This window comes from Cannabis sativa, chromosome 7, assembly GCF_029168945.1.
Source record: "Cannabis sativa cultivar Pink pepper isolate KNU-18-1 chromosome 7, ASM2916894v1, whole genome shotgun sequence".
Classification (NCBI taxonomy): Eukaryota; Viridiplantae; Streptophyta; class Magnoliopsida; order Rosales; family Cannabaceae; genus Cannabis; species Cannabis sativa.
In genome coordinates, this window is record NC_083607.1 from 40628485 (window position 1) to 40641500 (window position 13016).

Below are 13016 nucleotides of genomic sequence, written 5' to 3' on the forward strand. Positions count from 1 at the left end.
TGTACAAAGAAGTGAGGACTCCAACTGTTAAGTTTTTTTTTATTTTTTATTTCAGTTTGGCCTAGGGGCATTTTTTTAGTACAATATGGCCAGCCAAGTGGCTTTTGAACTTGGATAATATTTCATTTTATTTCAAGATAACTAGCTGGCCGGGCAGCTTGTAATTCCAGAGTTATGATGCTTTGTTATTTTTCAAAATAAATATTTTCTCTTAAGTTTAAATAATTATACATGCAAATGTTTTGTTTTTCGAGCTTGCTATTAACCTATCCTTTATACAAGTATAGTTACCCCCCAAGTGATCGAGCAGACTTAGGACTCTTGTTCACTTGCATCGTACAAGTTTAATTTTTTCTGTTTGGCTACCAGGTTCGGGCAGACCCTTTGTACAAATTTTTAATGGTAATTACATAACTTGCTATAGAAAAGAAAATAATAGACACAATTAGAATGATAATAAATATCTTTATTCATTTATTGGTCTGGATGTGTTATTAACGTAGTAACATACATTTATTGAATAATAAAAGCAATTACATGATCTAACTGATATTTAGATTATTAAAACATAAAACAGTTATTTTTCTAGACAGACTATACATTAAAGATGGTCATCCGACCTGAGTGCTAGTCGTTTTTTTTCCAAACCTTTGAGCAAAGTCCGCTCAGAAGGCCACCTACTTAAGAGTAGATGTTCGAGCATTGTGTACTTTGTAGGGGTCATCAGATCTTGTACATGCACTTATTGGTAGTATTTTTTTTAAATGTTCCTCGTTCCAATACCTTGGTACCAGAACCAGTTCCATGTTTTCATTGTATCGACAAAGTTTATATCCTCTAGAATATGTGACTTTTGTTACTTGATATGGTCCTTCCCATTTAGGTCCAAGCACTCCAGCTGTGCTCTATTTTGTGTTTAAAAACACTCTTCAAAGGACCATATCTCCTACGTAGAATTTCCTTGGCCTCACTTTCTTGTTGAATTATCGAGCTACCTTTTGCTGATAAGCCACTAGCTTTAGGTTTGTCAAAGCTCTTTTTTCTTCAATTTCGTCAAGTGATTCTTCCAGAAGGGTGTCATTAGTTTCTTGAGCATAAGTTAGTCTCCTATGGGATGGAGGCTCTAACCCAACGGGCAACATTGCTTCATAACCATGAGCCATGGCAAATGGTGTTTGTCCGGTTGCTATTCTTTCTATTATTCAGTACGACCACAATACTTCTGGTAGTTCCTCTGGCTAGTTCCCTTTAGCTTCTTCAAGCCACATTTTAATGGTGTCTTTGAGTATCTTGTTGACTGTGTCGATTTGCCAATTTGTTTGAGGGTGTGCTACTGCGAAGAAACTCTTAATGATTCCATGTGCCGTACAGAAATCTGTGAACATCTGGCTATCAAATTGTTTGCCGTTATCCGAGACAATCTTGTTCAGAAGTCCATACCGACATATGATATTTTTTACAACAAAATCTAGTACTTTCTTAGATGTTATGGTTGCGAGGGACTCAATTTCTAAACACTTTGTGAAGTAATCCACTGCAACTACTACATATTGTACCCCACCCTTGCCTTTGGGCAACTGTCCGATTAGGTCTATTCCCCATATGGCGAAGGGCCACGGGCTTTGCATCTTAATTAATTCATTAGGTGGTGCACAAGGGATTTTGAAAATCTCTGGCACTTGTCACACTTCTTTACATGGGCCTTTGAATCTTCCATAATGGTCGGCCAAAAATATGATTGCCTTACTATTTTTTTTGATAAACTTTGCCCTGCAGCTTGATTACCAAAAATCCTTCGTGTACTTTGGACAAGAGATGTGCAGCTTCTTTGTTTGTTACAGAAGCTTAGCAGTGGCATGGAGAAGTCTCTTCTATACATTACACATCATTCTAGTATGATGTATTGTGCAACTTTTCTCAGCATCTTCAGAGCCTCATTTTTATTGTTTGGGCGTTTTCCAGTGTTGAGGTAAGCTGCTATTGGTGTCATCTAGTTTGGCACCGTATCTATCAACTTTTGCACAGTTGATATTGGGTTCTTCCAAGAATTGGATTGGGACTAAGTTGATCATATCTGTCACTGTGCTGCTCGCAAGCCGTGCCAAGGCATCAACAATTGTGCTTTCCTCCCTTGGAATTTGCTTGAGGGTGTAACCCTTGAATTGTGCGAGCTGGATCTTGCTTAGATAGGCCTATTGGGATTTATCTTACCGACATCTAGCTTTACTAACATGTATGTTTCATTAACACCCTAAATATGAATTCTCAAATACGATAAAATTAAACACATAAGAGATTAGAAAATCTTACATTGATTGTAGTGAAATAATATGACTCCTTCCGCTTAGATCTCTAACCCTTGATCCAATCTGTCACAGAGTAATAATAATATCTGAGCCTGGATCTCTTTCTCTCCTTTAGGTTTGGTTACCACTGTCTTCCACACTATGACTGAGTACTTGACTTGCTATGTGTGGGCATGGGGTGCTCATTGGATCACATCCATTTGATTTGGACCCATCCGATCCAATCCAATTATTTATTGGATATTGGATTTTTCCATCCAATCCAATCCAATTGAATTGAGTCATCCGATCCGATCCAATCCAATGGATGTATTGGATTGGATCGGTTTCATCCATTGGATGCTTTAACTGATTTTTTATTGGATTGGATTGGATCCATCCAATGGATCCAATGGATGAATCCAATCCATTTTAACCACTATTTAGGCTAATTTCATTAAAAAGAAAAAATATATGAAAAAAATATAATTTAAAACTTAATAATCCAATAATAAATCATAGTTTAATCCAAATCCAACCTAATTTTCATGATCCCATAATAAAAGTATAACACAAATCTAACTTAATAAGCAAGAGTCTTAATAAACAAGTCAAATACATCAAATGCAAATATTATATAAAATATTAAATCAATGTGTGCAGGTGCAAAGTAAAACATATTAATAATTAATATATTTTTTTTATAACAAAATAACTAAATATATAAAATTATAAATATTAAATATGATTGGATGGACATTGGATGATATTGGATTGGATCGGTTCGGTTATCCATTGGATCGAATGTCTCATCCAACATCCGATCTGATCCATTGGATTTTTAAAATTTATTACGTACATCCGATCCGATCCAATTATGATTGGATATCCGATTCTATTGGATCGGTTGGGATTGGATCGGATGACTTTTTGCACACCCCTAGGCATGGTACTCTATTACTATGGCTCGAATTGGTGAAGAATAATGAATAAGGTTGAAAATCACTATAGAAAGAGCCTCTCATCTACTAGTTGACAGGGAATGAAAACTAGGTTTAGTTTTGTTGAATTAGGTTGGATGAGATGAGAGCATCATGTTTCTTATATAGTAATTCAACTAATATTTAGGATTTAATATATGGATTAAAAAAGAATAAAATAATGGGCAAAAATTAGTGGCCGACCATTATATGGGCCTCACTAGTTACAATGTTGCCACTTTATTTCAACAACTTATTCTTCTTTCAAGAATACTGTATTTTCTAATTTCAATCCTATAAATATCGAAACTATTTAATAAAATTGCCATTTACATTATTTATTAATTGGACTTAACAAAGTCTCTTAATTAACAAATAAACCCTAAAATCTCTTTTCTTCACAATTAAGTCCTTGGTTAGTGAAAATTCATAAATAAGACACAGTCTAATTTTAGAATTATAATTGACTAATTAAAACCAATTAACTGAGTCTGCAAGCAGTATTATCTCAACTAGTGTGGGGACCATGGACCTATATAATGAAGCTTCCAAGAAACAGATCTAGAATTTACCAAGTAACTTCTATAACTTATTAATTCGTCCTTGCGTCATTGTAGATTTGTTATTGCACTCTTAATTATGTAGAACTCTCGATATGTACCAAGATATAGATACATTATGAAATTATCCATTGTTATAATCTAAATAATAAAAGATCCTCTTAGATGATCTACATCTAATAGGAACAAATTTATTATTCTACTGTTCAATGTATTTATCCTCAAAACACTTAGCTACCTATAAATAATATTTTAGTAAACTAATATAATTACTGAAATGAGGCCACAATCATTTATCTCTTTTAAGCCAAGCTCAAAGGAAATCATCGTTTCACTTCTAAATACTTATAGAAGTTATAGATTCCATATCTATAATTAGCCCTCCCACTCAATTGAACTACCATGTTCCCAAGATGTATGTGTTCAACCATACGAGCTTGAATGAATAACTCTAAGAACATAAATAATACAATTGAGATTGAACCTAACCATTTCAAGATTAAGATCTATAGACCTAAGATCAACGAGTGATATGACTTAGAAAGATATAACAATATGTTTATGATATCTTATGTAAGTTCAATATTGGTCCAATCCGATGTATACTCCATACATCCGATACTGGAATACTTTGTCAATGACCTGGAAAGGACATAACACTTATCTAAGGTGTAAGTATACCTTATTGCTGATTATCATGTCAGTCTAAATCTAGTGTATAAACAAATCATGGGACTTAAACTTTTAAACATATAATCTGTTGGAATATATTTTACCAGGATCTAGAATTACTAACAAGTATGTTTTTAACATCCTAATATGAATTTCTATAACGATGAAAATAAACACATAAAAGGTATGAGAAACCTTACAGTGGTTGCAGCGGAATTAAATGACTCCTTCCGCTCAGATCTCTAATGTAACGCCCTAAATAATTAGGCACGCTACCCAAAATGATTATGAAACCCTAATCCCCTAACCGGGATTACTAATTAAAAATAGCGCAGAATTTAAACTTTTATATTAAACAGACTGAAAATAAACTTGTAATATATTTAAACTTTTCAAACATAGTTGGGATCCCAAAAATATTTACAAAATTATTACAAGCTTTCTTACTAGCCGACCTAAGCGGCAAAACAGAATACATAAGTCAACACTGCTAGACCCATAACCCGCTTGGTCTGAAGTGGCGTGAACATGTACATTCTTCATCTGCTCCAGAAACTCATGGCTGATCAGCTATTGCTTTACCCTTTCCTGCACAGTAGAGCACCCGTGAGCCAAGCCCAGCAAGACAGTATAAATCATAACACATATATTAAGCTTATTCACATATATGTCTGTATAGCACAGACCTGATCACTATATCAACATGCCCATTTATGTCTACGTGGCGTAGACCTATGTGTTGCGCTCACACATCTAATTAAATCTACGTGACGTAGATCCACGTGTTGCTCTCACACGTCTAATTACATTAAGGCCTTAGAAGTGGTTCATCTCGGTTATGAGTACCGAGTCCAACCTGATTATGCCTTGAGCGCATAATCCTTAAATTTCATTTCATTTAACATGGCATGGCATTATACACATATTCCACTAGAGTAATAACCCTAGGCTAACAGACCGATCCTATTAGGGTAATAACCCTAATCCCGGTTACTAAACATTCATGCATATCATATTCACATAAGCGCCACTGCGCATACTCTACGTGCAAACTACTGTCTTACCTGTTGTCCAGCTATAAAAAGGAGATTCCGAATCCCCGGGTGCTCCTGATCAGGTGCCGGTAATCCTAGTCACACAAATCCGGGATAATTCACACTTAGGGTTAACCCCTGATTTTCAACTCATGAAAATTCAAACATGGCATTAATAACTCAGATAATCATACAGAGCTCGGAACGAGCTTTCCAACGATATAAAGAACTCCCGAATCGGAGTTCGGATCACAAAGTTATGCATTTTTGAAAATTCAACACAAACTGCCCAAAAACACGAGGGCGGGCCGTGGCATGCTCCAGACCATGCCGCGACACCTGGGAAAAATTCCCAGGTTCACTCAAAGGAGCGGGCCGCGGCATGCTCCAGAGCATGCCGCAGCATCTGGGTGCAGAACCCAGAAAACCAGCAAGCTCAACTCGAATTTTCAGCCCAAAACTCAATCTTTTCACTCCAATTTCTCAACCAAACTTTCAAATCAACAAGTAAGGTTGCTAGCAATTATTAAATGATCAAATAAACACATTTCATACATCAATTCTAGTAATAGGCTTCAAAAATCAGATTACCTAAAAATCACATAAACTCCCATTTCAAGCTCAAAAGCTAGAGTTCACAATTTTAGCTCCAACCACAATTCTCAGCAATCAAATAGCATAAATAACTGGAATTCAAACATGAAGAACACCCTAGATTCCATCCAAAGCTCACCCAAACACAAACCCACACAATAAATCACAAGATTCAAGTATACACATGCTTAAATTCACACAAGAACACTCACATGCAACATCACAACACCATCAACCTATTCCATGCTTTTAATCCATAAAATTCAGCAACAAAACTAATAATTCAAACCTGTAAAACTACCTCAATATTAATCCAAAAGCAAGCTTAAGTTTCCACAACCACAAAGCTTCAAATCCAAGCTCAAACACACAATTTCCACCAAAAAGATTTGGAAAACTCAAAGGGGGTTAGAGAGGGAGAGAGTTCGGGTGAGAGAGAGGTAAAACCAGAAAATTCATTCCCTTTTCTCTCAAAAAATCAATTAAATCAAAGTAAATCCAAATATGGTCAAATGACCATTTTGCCCCTAGGGCTTATATAACATACATATTCCTTTTTAAGGGCATAAATGCCATTTCACACTCAAATATTGCCAAATAAATTTCAGATTATCATATTATCAAATAAAATGTCAAATAATCAATTCAATTTACATTTCGGGCCCGAACCCTGCCTCCCGAAATTCCCGGGTGTGACTATACCGCGCCAACCTGTCAGAACACACCTGAAAAGACAACACAGGCATACTATATAATAATATAGTTCTATTAAGCACGTGATTAAATTAATCTCAACAATTTACCCTTCTCGGGTCATAATTACCAAAATGCCCCTGGCTCACCAACGGGGTCTTTAACATGTTAAATTTCATATAATTTCACATATATTGAACTATATAATAATATAATTCCTCAATTAACTCACAATTATCTAATTAGGGTTTTGCTAATCCTTTCCTTAATTTTGGGTATTACAATTACCCCCTCCTTATAGAAATTTCGTCCCGAAATTTACCTGAACAACTCCGGATATTTCTGCTGCATATCCGTCTCGAGCTCCCAGGTCGCCTCTTCTATTTTACTATTCTTCCACAGTACTTTCACCAGTGCCACAGTCTTGCTTCTCAAGACTTTCTCTCTTTTATCAAGTATCTGCACTGGTTGTTCCTCGTATGATAAGTCCGGTTGTAATTCCAACGCTTCATAACTCAGAACATGGGACGAGTCTGAGACATACTTTCGAAGCATTGAAACATGAAACACATTAAGTACAACTGCCAGCGCTGGGGGCATAGCCAATCTGTACGCCACTTGCCCTATCCTCTCAAGGATTTCAAAAGGTCCAATGAACCTCGGGCTAAGTTTTCCTTTCTTCCCAAAGCGTTTTATGCCTTTTATTGGAGATATTCTGAGAAATACCATGTCTCCGACCTGAAAATCAATGTCTCGACGCTTTGGATCGGCATAACTCTTTTGCCTACTCTGAGCCGCGAGCATTCGCGCTCTAATTTTGTCAACTGCCTCACTTGTTTTCTGAACAGCTTCGGGACCCAAGAACTTTCTTTCACCCACTTCATCCCAGTGAATGGGCGATCTACATTTCCTTCCATACAAAAGTTCATAAGGAGCCATCCCGATTGTTGCCTGATAGCTGTTATTATAAGAAAACTCGATCAGGGGAAGGTACTTTACCCATGATCCTTCAAAGTCAAGCACGCATGCCCGTAGCATGTCTTCTAGAATCTGAATGGTCCTCTCGGATTGTCCATCCGTCTGAGGATGAAAAGCTGTGCTGAACTTTAACTGAGTTCCCATAGCTCGATGCAGACTTTCCCAGAATCTTGATGTAAACTTCGGATCTCTATCCGACACAATGGACTTTGGGACACCATGCAGACGAACAATTTCTCTAACATATAACTCAGCATACTGATCAATGGAGAAGTTCGTCCGAACAGGTAAAAAGTGGGCAGACTTTGTAAATCTGTCTACTATGACCCACACAGAGTCAAACTGTCCCGTGGTTCTAGGCATACCTACCACGAAATCCATAGCTATATCTTCCAATTTCCATTCTGGTATTTTCAGCGGTTGCAGTAACCCTGCAGGTCGCTGGTGTTCAGCCTTCACTTGCTGACACGTAAGGCACTTTGCAACATACTCAGCGATGTCATTCTTCATACTTGGCCACCAAAACATGGCTTTTAGGTCTTGGTACATCTTTGTCGACCCTGGATGAACTGAATAAGGAGTCGTGTGAGACTCATCCATGATCTCTTTCTTGATGTTCTCATCCATCGGCACACAAATTCGATTCCCAAATCTCAACATTCCCGTTTCATCCACTGAAAAATCACTAGCCTTCCCGGCCGAAACCCTAGCTCGGGTTTTTATCAATTCTGAATCCTGCTTTTGCACTTCTTTAATTCTCTCAAGAAGAGTGGATTGCAGGGTAATATTAGCCAATTGCCCCACAACCAACTCAATTTGAGCTCGAGTCATTTCATTTGCCAGTTGTTGAGAGATTTGCTTCATAGAACTCAGCTGACTCTGACCTTTTCTACTCAGGGCATCAGCAACTACATTGGCTTTACCAGGATGATAAAGAATCTCACAATCATAATCTTTCACCAGTTCTAGCCAACGCCTCTGTCTCATATTCAAGTCTTTCTGGGTAAAGAAATACTTCAGACTTTTGTGATCAGTGTATATCTCACATTTCTCGCCATAAAGGTAATGCCGCCAAATCTTTAGCGCAAATACCACTGCTGCGAGTTCTAAATCGTGAGTAGGGTACCTCTGCTCGTACTCCTTTAACTGCCGAGAAGCATAAGCTATTACCCTCCCCGCCCGCATAAGCACACAGCCGAGACCCTGTCTCGAGGCATCACAATATACCACAAATCTCTCCTTATCTGAAGGAAGAGTTAGTACAGGAGCGGTAATCAAGCGTTGCTTTAACTCCAGGAAACTTTTCTCACACCGATCAGTCCAAAGAAATTTCTGATTCTTTCGAGTCAGCTCCGTTAAGGGTACAGCAATTTTAGAAAAACCCTCAACGAACCGACGGTAATAACCAGCCAAACCCAGAAAACTTCTAACCTCTGTAGCTGATTTCGGTGCTGGCCAATCCCGAACAGCTTCAATCTTGGCCGGATCCACCATGATCCCATCTTTATCCACTATGTGCCCCAGGAATGAGACACGAGATAACCAGAACTCACACTTTTTAAATTTAGCATAAAGTTTGTGATCCCGTAACCTTTGTAAAACCGCTCTGAGATGCAATTCATGCTCTTCTTCCGTCTCACAGTACACTAAAATGTCGTCAATAAACACAATCACGAACCTATCCAGATAATCCTTAAACACCCGATTCATCAAATCCATGAATGCCGCCGGGGCATTAGTGAGTCCAAAAGACATCACAAGAAATTCATAATGTCCATACTGAGTACGGAACGCAGTTTTCGGGATATCTTCCTCTCGAATTCTCAGCTGATGATAGCCTGAGCGAAGATCGATCTTAGAAAAGACCGTCTTCCCCTTCAGTTGATCAAACAGATCATCAATTCGAGGTAAAGGATATTTGTTCTTAATGGTAAGCTTGTTCAACTCTCGGTAGTCAATACACATTCGCAGGGTTCCGTCTTTCTTCTTCACAAATAAAACCGGAGCACCCCAAGGTGAGTAGCTCGGTCTAATGAATCCCAGATTCAATAATTCTTGCAACTGTATCTTCAATTCCTTCAACTCAGCTGGAGCCATTCGGTACGGTGCCTTAGACACTGGATCCACTCCCGGAGCCAGTTCAATAACAAATTCAATTTCCCGAACAGGTGGCAATCCCGACAAATCTTCTGGAAAGACATCAAGGAACTCACATACCAATTTCATATCCTCAGGTCCTGATGTCACAGGTTGGCCAGTGTCCACTGCAGTGACTATGAACCCTAGACAACCTCTACCCATCAGGTCTTTAGCTTTCAACAACGATATTCTCAGTATGCGTGCCCCCTGAACTTTACCCACAAACACCGCTGGGTTAGCACTCTCGGGTTCAAACACTACCATCTTCCGTTTACAGTCGATCATTGCTCCATACTTAGACAGAAAATCCATTCCCAGGATTATGTCAAAATCAGATAATTGCAGTTCAATTAGATTGGCGGTCAATTCGCAACCGTCAATCCAAAAAGACAAGGACCGAATCCACCTTGTGGATACTATCAGGTCTCCCGAGGGTAACAGGGTTCCAAACCCCGAAGCATAAATATCACATGGCTTATGCAAACTTTCTATCACTCTACTCGATACATATGAATGAGTAGCTCCAGAATCAAATAACACAGTATAAGCACAACCATTAATAGATAACTGACCTGTCACAACTGACTGACTAGCATCAGCATCTGCCTGAGTTACAGTGAAAAGTCGCCCCGGGTTCTGAGCAACATTCTTCTTAGGCTCTTCTTTCTTAGCTTGGGGACAATCCCTGATAAAGTGGCCCACCACGCCGCACTGGAAACATGCCTTGGCTCGGCACTCACCAGGATGATGCTTCTTACATTTAGGGCATTCAGGGTATGACCGGAATGAGGACCTGCGGCCTTGACGGCCACCTCTGTTTCCCCGAAACTTTCTATTACCTCCTGAAGCTCCGGAAGCTTCAGCCTTCCGCTTGTGCTCAGGGTTGCTACTGTCGATCCCCTTACTGAAATTACCACCAGCAGGAGGGTTTGATGCCATGGCGGCATCCTTTACAGCCTGCTCTTTCATCACTTGCTGCTCAGCCTCTTCAGCAATTAAGGCCAAATCTACCACCCTCTTATACAGGGTGTCATGGGATGTGGTAATTTTCAAGTCTCGACTGATTGTAGCATTCAGTCCTCGAACATACTTTTGTTTTCTGGTAAAATCGGTAGGCAACAAATCACCAGCAAATTTGGATAATCGATCAAATTCCAGAGTATATTCAGCCACCGACATCTTCCCTTGAGTCAACTTCACAAAGTCTTCCTGGTGTGAAGTCCGTACAGCCACATTATAAAACTTTTCTTCAAAAAGTTTCTTAAACTCATCCCATGTCATCACACTGACATCTCGGGTTTGATTCACTATGTCCCACCAGACGCGGGCATGATCTTGAAACATAAAGGCCGCACAATTTACCCTCTCAGTTCCCGTCACCCCCATATTATCGAGGATTCGGGTAACAGTGCTCATCCACTGATCGGCCTTAATAATGTCGATACCTCCCAGAAAAGCTGGAGGTTGGAGCTTCACAAACCGCTCGAACACAGAGTCCCGTTGCGGCATAACAAACCCTTGGTTACCCACCACTGGCACAGGAGCTGGTGGTAACCCTTGATTAGCTGGAACAGCTTGTTGCCTCAAACGCTGCAACTCTTCTTCTTGACGGAGTATAACACTCCGCATTTCATGAAACATCTGCTGCCAATCAGCAGGAGGATTAGCATTAACAGCCTCCGCATTATCCCCCGGATTTTGCGGAGGTGGAGGCGGTGCGGGTGGATCGGTTCGGGTAGCCCCGGGCTCTACTTGCTCGCCCTGTGGTCTGGATGATTGCGGAGGGTCCATTACTAGTACCCCTGAAATCAACAACCCCAGCGAGTTAAGCACCGATACCACACTTACGCACTTATTGCCTTAAACCCTAACTCATCTATTTACCTCATTCATATACACATAATAATTAACATTTATACCAAGGCATCACATAACACATACATATTCTAGATGCTTGCATACTGCCTAAAATGGAAAGCGGTAAACAGATGATCACACATACAGTCAAGTATTTACTCTCAATACTTACTGCACCATGAGTCGAGCTTATCTCTGACGACGAATGTACATGTTCGGCCGGACTACAGGAAGTTTAAAAACCTTGGCGCTCTGATACCAAATTGTAACGCCCTAAATAATTAGGCACGCTACCCAAAATGATTATGAAACCCTAATCCCCTAACCGGGATTACTAATTAAAAATAGCGCAGAATTTAAACTTTTATATTAAACAGACTGAAAATAAACTTGTAATATATTTAAACTTTTCAAACATAGTTGGGATCCCAAAAATATTTACAAAATTATTACAAGCTTTCTTACTAGCCGACCTAAGCGGTAAAACAGAATACATAAGTCAACACTGCTAGACCCATAACCCGCTTGGTCTGAAGTGGCGTGAACATGTACATTCTTCGTCTGCTCCAGAAACTCATGGCTGATCAGCTATTGCTTTACCCTTTCCTGCACAGTAGAGCACCCGTGAGCCAAGCCCAGCAAGACAGTATAAATCATAACACATATATTAAGCTTATTCACATATATGTCTGTATAGCACAGACCTGATCACTATATCAACATGCCCATTTATGTCTACGTGGCGTAGACCTATGTGTTGCGCTCACACATCTAATTAAATCTACGTGACGTAGATCCACGTGTTGCTCTCACACGTCTAATTACATTAAGGCCTTAGAAGTGGTTCATCTCGGTTATGAGTACCGAGTCCAACCTGATTATGCCTTGAGCGCATAATCCTTAAATTTCATTTCATTTAACATGGCATGGCATTATACACATATTCAACTAGAGTAATAACCCTAGGCTAACAGACCGATCCTATTAGGGTAATAACCCTAATCCCGGTTACTAAACATTCATGCATATCATATTCACATAAGCGCCACTGCGCATACTCTACGTGAAAACTACTGTCTTACCTGTTGTCCAGCTATAAAAAGGAGATTCCGAATCCCCGGGTGCTCCTGATCAGGTGCCGGTAATCCTAGTCACACAAATCTGGGATAATTCACACTTAGGGTTAACCCCTGATTTTCAACTCATGAAAATTCAAACATGGCA